At 37.7% G+C, this 15215-nt stretch overlaps 1 protein-coding gene across 5 annotated transcripts in view; it reads right to left on the reverse strand.

Annotated features, from left to right (window-relative positions):
* TRPM3 (transient receptor potential cation channel subfamily M member 3) overlaps positions 1 to 15215 on the reverse strand; it is a 397831-nt gene that overhangs the window by 227587 nt on the left and 155029 nt on the right. The window lies entirely within an intron of this gene.

Genomic DNA, 15215 nt, shown 5'->3' on the forward strand with positions numbered 1-15215 from the left:
CAGCAAACACATTCAGCAGTATGTTTGCTACAAGCAATTAACTGTGGCCTAAAATACGACCAAGCTTTTCCTAGCAAACCCCCTGCAAGTACTATTCAGTCGTGGTGATGACTGGGTCAAACACCCCAATTAGTAGGAAACCTTCTGTAGGGTAAGTGACCAAACTCATTGGAACTAGAACCATGAAAAATGGGCAGGAAGCCAGAGGTTAAGGAAAACAGGTGGAACAAACTACTCTTTTTGTTACAAACCTAACATATAGAAATAACAAACAAATAAGTCTGTTACCGTGTATGTCTCATTTCCACAGAAAATTCTGTTTAAATTTCTTTCTAAAATACTACCAGCCCTACTTTTTCTGACAGAGAAGTCTCAAAGCTGGCTCTGATATGAAAATCATAATATATCCTATTCACAGTGGTCTTCTGTGAATGAAAGGCTCCATAGTTTAAACTTCTCAATTTCCTGTTTATTCACTTTCTCTTCTCTCAAAGTGCAGAAATCCTATTATGTGTCTAAAATGATAATTTCCGATGCAACATTAGTAAGCAGTCTCCTGGCTGATATCATTTACCCTGGTACAGTCACTGCACTTGATACATGCAAATAATTATCTTACCTATAAAAATATATGTACACAAAAGTCCAAATTGATTGAATGGTCTGTTTATCACTAATAGTTTGACCAGCTTGTTTTTCCTAAAATCAGCCAAAACATTGTTTTTCTTTCTCATAGAACAGCAGTGATTTCCTATAATGGCAAGTTTCCATGGAGAACATATGTAAATTTGTCTGTTTGAATTTTCAAACTCCTGGGCAATGAGATTTGCTTGCTAATTCAACACTGGAAGCAACAATAACAATAAAAACCCCCACTCAAATCCAAAACAAACAAATAGACAAAAAAAAAAACCAAAAAAAGAAAAAAACCAAAAACCCTCAACCAAAAAAAAGGCAAACAAACAAAAAAAAGATAGATAAATTCCTTATCATCTATAAAGAAGAAACAGTAGAAGCTGCAGGGTACTGCCATAGATAGTGTGGTTACTGCCTCAATATATGTTTTCTAGCTTCTACAGCATCCCAGCAAGTGGACAACATGAAAAGCCACTGCAACCAGTCAAACCAAGCATACCAAGGCACGCATCCTATTTCTGTGTCCCTACGGATCTGATCACGAGATACTTTGACACAGGCATATCTACAGAAAACATTAGAATTATTTCAAACTGGCTGTACAACTTGTTTGTTTATACATGTGTTGTGGTGTCAAGCAGATTACTCAGACACAAGGATAGTGTACTGAGGCACCAACCTCAAACTTTACATGAGACTTCTGCACTGGATCACACCTTTACGTTAAACTTGTGTGTCAACTTGAAGACATCACATCTTCTCCACATAAAAATACTACTTCATTGAAATAAAGGGAATCTGAGTGCTAAATACCCCTTGTATAGCTCTAAATGAAACCAAACTGTGTTTGATAACTGTCTATCATAAAAAAAAAAATTACTTTCTTCTATTTGCTAACAGTCTTTCCTCCCCTCTCCTGACTGAGCACAAGGTGGGATTTGCCATATGTTTTGATTTGAGAACTTAGAGGTTGTGGCTGGTACCATGAAATTTAATTTAAAATGATTATTATACACCTACCAATTGAGGAAATGAGAAAGCTATAAAAGTACCACCAGAAAGCTCCTCAGTGTGCTAAAACCTAAGCAAGAAACTGAGATGTGACATGAATTAAACTGCTAAGTTGGATTCAGAAATGAATGCATAGGCTGGGAGAGGAGATATAAACACATTTGCTGTTTCTACACATTAATACAATTGTATTTAGTGAATTATATTTCACTGCCAGCCTCTTAATGGGCTATATCAATTTGGGTTTTTTTTATTTGATACTAGTAGGAGGCATGAAAACAGAACTGGAAAAGAAGCAGGATCAGAGTGTGTATAATAGATTTTGACTCACAAGCACTGTTGGGGTCCCTCCCCTGCCGTGTAGCCCTGGCAGAGGGGCCCTGAGGGCACAGACACGGGGTTTCCCTGCCCCTGCTCAGCCTCGTTCCCATGGGTTGGTTTGTGTTCCCTGCGCGGGCAGAAGGACCCTTGGTCCCGTGACTGGAACAGTTCCTGGGCAGAGCTCCGGCCATGCGGCTGGAGAAATAAACATCTCTGAAACAGCTATCAAGAATCTGTCTGTCCATATATATTTCCTTTCCACGGGACTCCTGGTTTGGTATATGCGTGTTGCAGGATCCCCACTGCAACAAAGCACGGGCTTAACATGGTGCTAAAATAAAACCTAATAAATTTACTGCTGCTTACAGATGATTTTAATACTATCAAGAATGTAATAAAAAATGGCTTTACATAAAGCAAAGTACTTTAAACTCCCTTCATATAAACTACAAAATGTTTAAGCACAAGATATTTCCTATTCCTATTCAAAAAGTAAGTTTTGGAAGATATTTCGTTATTTCTGAAGGCTAGTATCTTATATTTTCAGGAAAGAAAAAAAAAAAATTTAACAGATCATTTTCTTTAGAGCTCCACTTCTCCTGATTAAAAAAAAAAGAGCCACAAAAAGCAGAAGGTGATTATTGCCATCACCTTCATCATAAAAAGCCACAAAAAGAACAAAAGAAGTAAAAAAAAGTACACATCATTAGCATATTAAGCACTTTCCCCTTTCCCACATTGAGAAGGCAAGTATTCTGGCATGGCCTCAGAAGGCTTAAACTAAAGAATTCACTCGTCCTGTGGGTGAACTCCTGTATTACATTATAAAATCCACTGGCCAATACCAGATCCATCAAGTCTCATGCATTCAGAACAAGCCTTACACACGTGTTTATCATCCCCCCTAACGCCAATAACTCCTGAGTTTGTACTGACACAGTGCTGCCTCTTTCATGCTGGATGAAACTTAAGCTTTCCCACTATTGCAGCCATTTCACTGTGGCATGAATCTGGACTAGGAGAGCAAGGTGAGAACCCAGAATAGCACTCACATACATGTGGAAAAATATTTTCTTAGTCCTGGGGGGGTGGATACAACTCAATCCAACTTCCTGGTACTATTGTTGTTTCTTTTTTTTTTTTTAATCTGAAGCAGTAATCCAGGTCCCAACTCCACCATCCTGTGCTCTCAGCTCAAGCATGGGGAAGCTGCACTGGCAGTACCTCCCTAGTCCATGGAAGAGAGTCTGCCCCATCCTTGCTGCTGGTTTTCACTATCCTTTTGAACCTACTTCTCCTATCTTAGAGTTCTAAAATTTTTCAAGTGAGAAAGTCAGAAGACAATTCTACACCTGCAGCCGAAGACACTTTTCATACATCAGTAGGACAACGCAATGAATCATGAAATTTCAGTAGGACAATGCATTTTCATCATGAAATTGTAATGGAATTTTAAAAATAACTATTGGCAAGTTCCAGTCACAGTCACAGGCTGAAAGTTCAGCCTTTCAGCACACAGCTATTTCTCAGTTATATGCACAAGAACTGTTTATGGAAATCAGTAGATATCCATTTTCTTCTCTCTTGCATGAGACTATAAATGAGAAACAGTCTATGCTAATGATTTTTTGCAACTATCTTTGCTGGTGTCTGAGAGCTTCACAGATAATCAATTTTCACAAGACTTGTGAAATCAGCAGCTGCATGATCTGTCTGCCAGAGACAGATTCATGCCAACATGCATTTTATCTTGGGCACTCAAGAGAGCAAACACTATGGGGTTGTTTGTTTTTTTTTTTTTGTTTTTAGAACACTTGATATCACAGAGAGAGATTTGTTTTTTAAAACATACCTTTCCCTCGACTGCAGCTGCAAGAGTTTCACATGCCTGCCTAACAAAGCCTAGATTTTCATGGCAGTTAGACATATTCTATTCTGGATTAGCATCCCAAACATCAGTATCTACAGGAAGCCAACAGGCAGTCTCCTTGACTTCAAATAGCATTGTTAGTCCTATCTAGTGCAGATATGAAAGAGAAAATCATAGCAAGAAGGGACTGTTGAAATTTATAATACATTCAACACCAATTGCTGTTTCCAATAGGAAATAGCATTCCCTCTTCATGTACAAAGAATTATCTAGCTTTTCAGTAAAGCAAGTAATTTCAAAGTAGTTCAGTCACTCATTGATCTGATGACGCCAGATGAAACCCCACTAAACACTTCTGATACTAAGTATCTTTTCATACAGTGTAGTAAATGGACTCTTGTCTCAGTGAGTACTTAGTCAAAATCTTTTCAACTCAGCCCAGAAACAGTGAATAAATTATATTAATTAGAAATTTCATGAAAAATACGAATTATCTATTGCTGGGGACTCTGACATGTTTTGCCTACTCAACACCTGTGTTGTTAGATTAAAATGTTCTTTGAGGCACAGACTGCTTTTATGCCTTATGAAACATTCTTCATGCTTAGCAAATAAACAATATATGTTTTGCAGATCCACTACTGGAACGCAGTTATCATCTATCAAAGGAATTTTTTTTTCCATGTGGTTTTAAATAGCAGAATAGAAGAAAGTAAGATTTAGCTGTAATGTTCATTAGAAGAACAACTTTCAGTCCCTTATTGTGTGATTTTCAGTTCATATTTAAGCACTTGCTTAGAACGGGAAAATGGTTCATTTTCAGCTGCATTAGGTCTATTAACTAGACCAACTCAAAAGATCAAAAAACAGCAACTTAGGCACAGTTCAATTTTTTCTGCTCCACTTTTTTTTTGCCATAAAAGCACCATCTTTAAGAATGAAAAAATCAGATGAATGTCATGTGGCCAACCAATGTGAAAAAAAATCCTTTTTTTTTTTTTTCTCCCACATCTTGCAAACACAAGAAAGAATAGGATCACTGTGAGGCACAGACATGGAAATTAATTTCTGCTGTCATAAATTTTGCATAGGCAATTAAGTCTTCCTTGAGAGTTGAATCTAGTGGGAGAAATCGCCAAACTCCAAAAGCTTGGGATTTTCCTTTATAGCTAGAATAATGAATTCAGCAGTTCCTGTTGGGACTGTGATTATGACCCAAGTGATCAACCAATCTGTGTCTGCACAAACATGAGAGAGCTACTGACTTTGGCTTGGGGATGAAAGCATTTTATTCAATGTTTTTTCAGGACAAATTAGACAAACAGCCAAACCATGGTGGTCTTGTGTTGGTACACACTGTCGTAAGTGACTTCTCCATCTCTGTGGGTCATGGGAGGTAAGGGAAAGATAAGGAATGCAAGAAACTTGCGCTGAGTACTTTGCTATGTTCTATTCGCAGCAACTAAGGCAGGTCTGCTTGTTACAATGTTTTTTTAATATATCTTGTGTACATATACATACTCAGAAATACCGCATTTTCTATATCACAGAAAGTGATATACACCCACACCACATTCAAAGACTATTAACTTTGTTTAAAAGTGATTCAGAGGTACCATAAGAGAGGAAACAAAATAGGAAGTAGCTGACAAGAACCCGTCTGTTGAAGAAACTTCTGTAACACTCCAAACTGAATTTGAGACAGAATCTATTGCTCTTAGCATTTCTATTTTTGTTCTTCTCAGTGCTAAAAATTACAATCTAACAATAAAATGTTTTATCAGTGGCTACCTTATAAGAGTGTCTGTGACCTGGGAAAATAATGGAATCCACAGAAGTAAGAACACTTTTTCTTCCATATAGCCTACAAACTCATGCAAATTTAAAACTCAGGATGGTTTGGCACGAAACTTTCGGCATGATTTCCTTCGTCCAAATTCAAAGTCAATGGAATAAATTTGCATATAAGATCTTGTGGAATTGTGTTCGGTACTCTCAGGATCTGCTCTAATTACAGTTAACACACTTCCCTGGGAGATTGCATGTGTAATTCAAAGGTGAACCAGGTTATTGTCTTAGGCAGAGTTGCCACTGGCTCATCATGAAAACCATAAGGAATACCATGACCTAATGGCAGTTGTACCAATAAACTGATACAGAATGCTCTGCCAATACCCAAACTCCTGTGCTCAAAAGAAGCAGCCTTAGGGGATTCCGGTCCACAAAAACTACTCAAGCTTTTTGTCTGGTTCAGCCATTCAGCCTGATTCTGGGGGGAATTTAGGTGACACAGGTATCATAGGTAGAACAAGACTGAATGGTATGGTCATAGACTTGATGAAGCTGGGTGGTCAGACATGGCAATTATATCTACACATAAGGCAGAGGATACAAGCTGAAAACTGTGAGGAAAATAAAGAAAACAGAAGGGCCAGGGTTTTTTTCATTTTACAATCTGAATTGTAATTACTAGTTACATAAATGTTGTTTCTTTGTGACAATTTGGTTAGCTAAATCAGTAATAACAAGGAACCCTGATATGCAATATTCACATTAATCTGCTCCATGGAAGCTACGTTCAGTATTAGGCAGCACATGAAAAGTTCAGTACAGAAACATATGACATATGAGGAGCAGATAAGGGAATTGGTTTATGGAGACTAAAGAAGGTTATTAAAGAGGTAACTGATGTGCTCCACAACAAAAAGAAACATGTAAAAAAGACTGTTGGAGTTTGCTCAGAGGCACAGTGAAAGGACAAGAGGCAGTGGTCACAAGTAGCAATAAGCACAATTCCTAATGTACAAAGGTAAAATACCCTGTTGGGGTCATAAACACTAGGACAGACTGCCCAAGCAGTACCTCCCTGAAGGTACTCACAACTCAGCTGAGCAATCTGACCTTATTTTGAAATTCATTTTGCTTACCAGGAACCTGGACCAGATGAACCCCAGATATCTACAACAGTGAAGAACTTCTTTCTCACTGTGCTCAAGACATTAAGTAAAGTTCCTCATACACATGAATCTAGACAGAAGAAAAGTCTGTGGCCCTGGAAGAAGGCAGCAATTCAAATATCAGTGCACTTCTCCAAATACCATTGGTAACAGATAATGGAGAAGACCTTCTATATGTCTGACATTCAGGGTTTTTATCACCAGACAGTTTGAAATCCATGCATGGCACAAGTCATCATGGATACAGAAACACCAGTAAGGCTGGGGGTAGTGCATAGTTAGTGTGTATGAGTCTGGCTCAGCCTACCAGGTGGTTTCAGATTAACACTAACCATAAGAAATACAATTTTTTACTTGGGGGAAAAAACAAAAATCCTGAAAGGCAAAAATCTGTGGAGAAAACGAATACAATTGGCTAGACCAGCACATGAAAGCAATAAATGTGGAGACTTTTTGTGCAAAATATACATTGGGCTCTCAGGTGGTAGCACTATTTCCGTTCCGTATTTTGCTTTGTCTTAAAGGGGAAAGGCTTGAAAGTTATCTGCCATGAGATGATCCACATATTAGAATAAACATACACTATAATTGCAAAAATAGTTTGTTTTCTTACGCAAGATATGTTGCAAATATGAATTTGGTTTGCACAGTTAACGGTATTTCCGAATTGTAGTCAACTGCATTTAAGTTGTAGCTGTATTGATACAAGTATGTGTTTTCTTTCCCATATTTCTAAGGACTAACAAGTACATTCCTTGTCTTGGTAAGAGCACTAGGTTTTGTACAGAATCAAGAAGCAGCCAAGAACACTCTCTGGTAGCCTGTTAAGAGGGGGAAGAGCATGCTTTGAAGCAATCACTAGGGAAGCGCAAGCTGAATCAGACACAGTTTCCGGGTTTGGCATGACAGCAGTAGTCCCCTGTATTTAAACATAAGTAAATACATTGTAGTAAAAAAACCAAACAAACCTAACACCAAACAACAGAACACCAAAAACAGCAAAAAACCCAACCAAAACAACAACAAAAACCCCCAAATCCAAAAGTTTAAATGGGTAGACAAAGAGTGAATTTTTTTCTCCTCTTTGTGCTTAGTCTGTGGTAGGATTGAGATTAAGTATGCAAAAAACATCCACTTTTCCAGTCCCTAGTGTACTATTTAAGAGAGAAATAGTTCAGATAGATTACATGAACTGCTGCTTAGTTAGTAAAGACAGAGAATCTGAATAATCTCTCAGGGGAATCATCAGCTTTGATTTTCTTTCTACTTCTAGAGGTCATTGCCTCCTGCCTCCTGCAATGAAGCACAGCAGTTTTGGAAGGGGCCATTACAGCAAATTATAAAAGAAATCCAGATCCTCCAAATTCATTATCTCCATTTCTCCTGTCACAAAAACTAGTAATTTGAGGAGGCACCAGATCTGCTCTCTGTCCTGGTACAGATGTGAAACAAGATGTTAAATATGTGCTCTATCTCCATGTAAAAAGACACTGCCAGACACAGCAAACAAAACATTTATCTAAATTATGGGTAAAACACTATTTCTTTATTGATATAGGAAATACAGTTGAACTAAGCCCAAATATTCAAATATAACTGAGAACTACTTAAATTCTGTAAGCTTTTCCATTGCATGTGCCACTTGTTTCAGACATAAGACCCCCTTAATTTCTGGTGAAAGAAGAAAATTAGCTCTTGCTTTCCCCCTAATGCTGTTACTAATTGCAATCATTCCTTCCAGTGCAGTAACATTAAAAAGATGCAGGAAACCCAATTCCTAAAGCATTTTTAATGCAACTTCCATTCTAGGCAGTATAATGACATTAAAACTCTCTGATGTACAGTGGAAATGGGTAGAGATGTACTATGCCTACTCTGGCTTCTCAGGGAGAGTGAAAGCAATACAATATTGATGAGGTGGGATCTGGCAGTGAAGAAAATTCCCTTTTTCTGAAGCAACCAACTGTTACAAACTAATTCGCAGAGCTAGCTCTCCTCTGACAAGTCCCTTCAGTGCAGCTTCCACTGACACAGAAAGTGACAGGCTTAGGAGCTGTGTCTCCAGCACCGTCTCTGCTAATGTCCTCATGGGCTACCCTGGCAGAAGATAAACAAAACACAGTACTTTCACTGATGCTATCTGAACATTGAGCCCAAATAACAACATCTGCAATGTTTCACACACACAGTTGAATTTTTGCTTCTTTTTTTTTCTAAAGCAGGGGGGAGAGAATGTTACAAAAAAATTGGGTCCTGATTAACAGTGTAGGCAAGAGATTCTCTGAGGAGTCCCAGCAGAAGGGGGTCTCCTGGGAACACAGGGCAGCTGTGCTGGCAGCTTCTGGCTGCCTGTAGCTCTGGCAGCCAGCAGTGGGGCTCCCAGGGCCAGCTGGGGACAGGACAGAGACACGTGCATATCTCTTCTAAGCAGCCAGCACTGCCAGGGCTGCACTCCCTGAGGAGCAGAAGGCTGTTGACTGCATTATGAAATTGGAGTACGAGTTGCTGGTAGAGAGCTCAGGGAAATCATGCAGATGCTGCTGCCCTGGCAGGCAGAGGAGGCAGGAAAACACTTGCTTCCTGTGTTTCCAAGACAGAAAGTCCCTCACCACTACTTCTGATGATGACCCACACTAGGGGAGAGAAAAGAAGAGCACCCATTTTACAAGTAAATACGAATAAATAATTTATATGTAACACATTTCAATCACATAAGTCTATGTGCAGGAAGAAGCAATGACATATCATAAATTTTTTCCACTGCTTTTTCCAACCCTGTTGCAAAAACTTTGCGAATCTGACTGTAAAACCTCCCCTGCAGAAGCAATAATGCATAGAGAAAACTTTTATACACACCACTTATTCAAAATTAACCCTCTCACTTTGGCAAGGGATGACTTGAGTCCTACCTTCAGTTAGAGTAGAATTATTGAACTGCTTCTGAAACAAATCTGCATCATAACCAAAACACAGCTACAACTGAAGAAAAAAGCTCCCCCCTTCAAAAAAAAAAAAAAAAGGCAAAAAAGCAGCCAACTAGTTGATAAACATGCATATGAAGGTCAGACAGATCTATAAAGAAGTCATGTCAGATGGATAGTGAAGGCCGAGTTTGAGGAGGCAGATTAAACACAGGTGGCTCACTCGGTTTCATTTAGAGTTTTTACTGTATGCCAAAACTCCCGGTTGTGATACAGCTGAACTAAGTATGGAAAAGACATATTGCGTATGAGAGTGAGAACCTGAACTACCTGTTTTGAAGAAGAGATTAAGATAAATGCTCATGAATATCACAAATCATAAGTGAAAACTGAAAAAAACACTGACATATTAAGAGAAACTTAAATCGAGTAAAAGGTAACGATCATTAACCAAAAGTGTTTTTTTTCCATATAATATGGAAAACCAGAATTAGGATTAGATATAATTAAAAATAATTGTACCATTCACTCTTCTGTTAGACATGATTGCCATACATGCATACGATTATGCTTCTGCAATATGCCAGACATTTACTAATCAGGGTGAAGCTGAAACTTTTCCATTTATATCTTCTGTAAGATATTTTGAAGAGTTATACAAAGGTGGAAGCGTTAGTCAGAGACAGGATGCTGTTTAGAACGTGTCTTTGCTTTCTGACACTCATATACCTTAACACATAATAACTTGCACCTCACTTTCTACATTCAGACTCACAATGCATTTAAATATTTAGGAAAAATTTCACAAACACAACCTGTACTCACAAGCAGAGAAGCTATACAAACACATAGGATTAATATCAACAGGTTAAGAGGTCTCAAACTTAAGCCTCTTTATGCCCGAATCTATTTAGGACTCTGTACTACAGATTCACTGCTGGCTCCAAACTTTCAGCATGATTCACTTCACAAAGAGCTTTGCCACATTGTTTAGGAAATGAAAGGAAGGAAAATGTAGGACTTTCATGAACAATCCTTTATACACTGAACAGTCATTCCTAGAAATGTGTACAAGAAGTGCTGTTGATGAGCAGCTAATTGCAGCTTTAGCAATCCTCTGGGTACTCTACACCCAGAGATGTTGTAATCCACTCAAGCCCAGCTCTTGTGGATGCACAAAAGGAGACTACATGCACAGTACTTTCACTCTCCTCAAATCCTGTGCAAGGGGTATTCAGCCTGTCCTGCTGGGTGATTAACACTGTGCTATAACCTACACTGGTGTCCCAGTGGATAAGATACCAGCTTCTTCAAAAGTGAAAAAAAGGAGTTTAAAACTAGGATAATGTCCTTTACCTCCCTGAGCAACCAAGAAAAGCTGTTCCTGTGGAAGTCAGCATCCCTTCAGTGGCTGAGGAGGAGATTACTCCAGTGCACGTGCATTTGGTGAGAGGGGAAGAATACTACTGCAAAGTCCTCTACGGACACCAGTCAGCAATAAGGTATCAAGCCATCTCACACATATTTACATCCAAAATCTGTAGCCCTCCAGACACAGTCTGGCCTGTAAGTCAATCAGTGCTTAGTACTCCATTTATTAAACAGAAATTGATATTTCAAACAATATTTCAAATGCCTAAGCACTTGTGAGAGCATCTTTCACTGAAAGGTTCTGTAGAAAAGACCTCTGGAGAGAGAGAAAAGGAAAAAATTTGATAAGATGCACAGTATCTTTCTATGTGTTATTCAGAATGCCATGAAAGAATGAGAATGAAACATGTAAATATTTACGTAGCACAGCCTGTCTTGCCAAAAAAAACCCCAAAAAACCAAAACTGAACAAAACACAAAAAAACCCAGGATATGAGTGAGAACAGCAGAAGTGAGGTGGGCTGACTGAGGGATGTGTTCCAGTATTGCTGCCTGCTGTATGTTTTATATGCTATGAGAGATCATAAGAGATGCATACACTTTCAACTCACATGAAGGTCACTTTAGCAGCTCACTTCTAATTCCATCTGGTTCTGGATTTAATTTTCACTCATGAAACAAACAATTAAAATAGCTTTCCTGTTTCTATATGTCTTTGAAATATCAGTTTGGGGTTTTTTTTCATTAAGAACAAAATCATCAAGATTTCTGTGCTAGTAATTTTTAAAAAGTGCCCTAACCTTCTCTAAAACCTGTATTGATTTCTGTGGGAAATTAAATCATCACTAAGTTTTGGGTAAAAGAAAAGGGACAGCAGGGGAAGCAAGAATTTCCAGAATAAAGGACCAATGAAGTTTAGAAAAAAGACTTTAAAAGCATCTTATAGCCTTGCTTTCTTTGGAACTTTTAGAGATGGAAGAGAGCTAATGCTCAGTATATTCTCCTCACACTACTGACTTGCACATCTAATTCTTCTTCCCAGTACCCACGATAGAGACAAAAAAGCTACTCAGACCTTTCATTTGGATTCCAAACCTTTTTCTTTCCTGAGTCTTCCCTCAACTTTTGATTTTTTTTCCTTATGAACTGCATGTTGCCTTATTTTGATGATCCCATATTTCATACCTAATTCATTTTTTTAATATACAAAAGAATCATTCAGAAGAACAAAGATAGTTCCCATCTAAGTCATAAAGAGATCTCAGGTTTTGTATTTCAACATCCTGACTGAAACACTTTTCCTGCTGCTCTAACATAGCACAGCAAATGAATAAATGTACAAAGTGAAACAGTTCCAGTGAGAAGTTTGATTATTTATGGTCTTAACAGCTGTAGTCTTTTTGGTTCCACTAAACCTCAAGATCTCCTAGATTCAGTACAGCTGCTCATAGTACTGCACAATGTGTCTGGCTTTGCTTGCAAAATCCTGTGCTTCTTCCCACTCTCATGAAGGTATGAACATTCAGCAGAGAAGAAATGGAAAGACTGGATATTTTGCAAATGGAGTTCTTAGCCTGAACAATACTGAGATAATGTTTTACAACTTTTTAATATTGTAAAAATATCATTATTCTGTCTGGTTGACATTAGTTGGGATAATACTAGTTATAAATTAGTATAAATTAACTAAATTGTGAGGATTATTAATAGATACTGCAGTATTAAATTCCACTGCAATTCTGCCTGAGTTTAATGAACAGAGAGATGTGTAGTACAGGATACAAGTCAATAAAACAGAGTTTCTTCAGATAGATGGAAACAGAAAGATTTGTGCATATAGAAGGAATAACTCATGGCATATAATGAGTAGATGTCTCCTTTATTTTCCATTCAAACAACTTCAGCAATCAGCATTCTTCCCTACTATAGTGGCAGTGGTTTCTACATGGGGAAGAAATATATGGGTTAGAGAAAATGACCAATAGGGAAGCAGGAATTTACAGCTTACACAAAATTGTCATTGCCACAGTATGAGATTGTACACGGCTTTTATGGAAGCTGTCTGCCTTTCTCTCTGCTATCAGCTCTGCTCCTGACATATCCACAGATGGCTATGGCAGTAACTCACATTTACAAATAAGAAGTCTAAGTCCTGGTTCAATAATGACTTATTCTATGCAATGTGGAATCTTTGAAGAATCAAGAGATCAGCATTTGCTTTGACTAGAAGCAGCTTCCTGCTAGCTCAATACCACTTAAAGTTTTTGTTCAGCTATGTGATATATTACAAATTACTCTCTCTTTTTTTTTTTTGTTCTCCTTTCTGGTAAACTAATTAAAAAAAAATAATCTGAAGGCTTGTGACTTGAACTAAAAATTTTATTTCTCTTGCAGTAGAAAATGATAAACAATCGCTTGTATTCTGAAGTCTAGTTATGTTCTGTCAATTCTTTTGAATTACATTTTTCATTTCCACAAAAATAGATAATCTGGTAGAGAGTCAGTATTCATGTTCATACACTTAAGTTGAAATTTCTCTTATAAGCTAAATGCTCCATCTCTAAAGTAGATCAAAACATAGCCATTTACATTTGTTCCCTGAAAACAAATAATCAGCTTCATCATTTGTTGAAATTAAGAAATAGAGCGATGTGGATAATAGAACCTCTGTTCTCAGGAAGCCCTTTTGCTCTCAGGAAGCCATTTTGCTTTGTCTTCAAGACAATTATCACCAAAAAGACTGTTTAAAAATTTGAATGAAACCCAAATTCAATATTGCTGAAAACTCATTGCTGCTCAAAATGAAAGGGCACGTATTAAAATAGCTCTACTTCATGAACCTGTATGTATACAAACAGTAAAATATTTAGCTGACTCCTAGAATAAAAATAATACAACCATAGAATCACTCTTGTATTTGCAGAAAATTTGCCTCAAATTCTTGACATTGCACTATTGTTGCCCAAGATTTAATAAGCTTTCATAGGTAAGTTGTAGGTGTCAGAAATACGTCATAATATGCTAGCTTTTAACAAGAGCAGTGTATTTTTATCCATTTCATCACTTTCCAAATTGAATGCAGTTCTGAGAAACCTTCATTTTGTATCATGAAACTAGAAAGCAAGAACTTCCTTTATGATTAATGCGCAGGTACTCTTAGATGACATCCCCCAAGAGGAAGTCTCAGTTCAGTTCTAAGAAGGACGGTGTTAAAAAAGAGGCTGCTTCACCACACATGCAAACAGAGCTCCTGGTATCTGCAACAGTGATAAAATCTCCTCATATATAGGAATGATGTGGAATGGTAGTAAATAGTAATAGTAGCAGAAATGCATCTGGATGACCCAGACTTTGCCACTCTGAGAGTAGAGTACTGTGTTTTATTATTTAAATAAAGCAATGACAATGGAGAGAGAATCCTCAGAAGGATGAAAGTGTATTCAGTTTGCTTTATCTTGCTACTTGCATCCGGTGAAGTCAGCAGCATTTCAGTGGAGGAAAGCAAAAATTTGGTTTCTACTAACCCTGAAGAAACTCTACAGGCTGTTGAAGAGATTGCCAGTGATTTTAACTCACGGATTTTTGGGGAAAATGCTGGTATTCTGAGGGCTTTGCTGCTTGTTATGTTTGAAGCTACAGTTGAAGCATAGCTACTTGCTGTGTTTGAATTCTATATAGATACAGTTATGACACTTTCATGCTCCTTTCTGCATAGTACACCACATACACAAAGGATAACCATTTCATGTCTGGTTTGTTATAAAAATAAATGAGATCTAAGCAACTCAACAGATATAAAGAAGTACAGGCAAATTTTGCGGAGAGGCAACAGATGATTTTTCGTTAAGGACTACTGTAAATTCAGAAAGACACTGATGACTTTTTAAGGAGATACTGGTTCAATGAATACAGCTATTTTCCTTAACTGAGAGCTCGGAAAACTGTTCTAGCCTATATTTGATCTCAAAAAAATGATTACTGGAAATGGAGCCATTAACTACCTATTGAATGAAAAAAAGTAATCATCATTTAGGTACACTTCTTTAAGTATCCCTCACTTAAGTGGTATTTTAAATCCTGTTCTAGATATTCCGCACACACAAAACAAGTCATCTTGAAATCTTAATT

The sequence above is a fragment of the Corvus cornix genome, chromosome Z (genome assembly GCF_000738735.6).
Source record: "Corvus cornix cornix isolate S_Up_H32 chromosome Z, ASM73873v5, whole genome shotgun sequence".
NCBI classification, from domain to species: domain Eukaryota; kingdom Metazoa; phylum Chordata; class Aves; order Passeriformes; family Corvidae; genus Corvus; species Corvus cornix.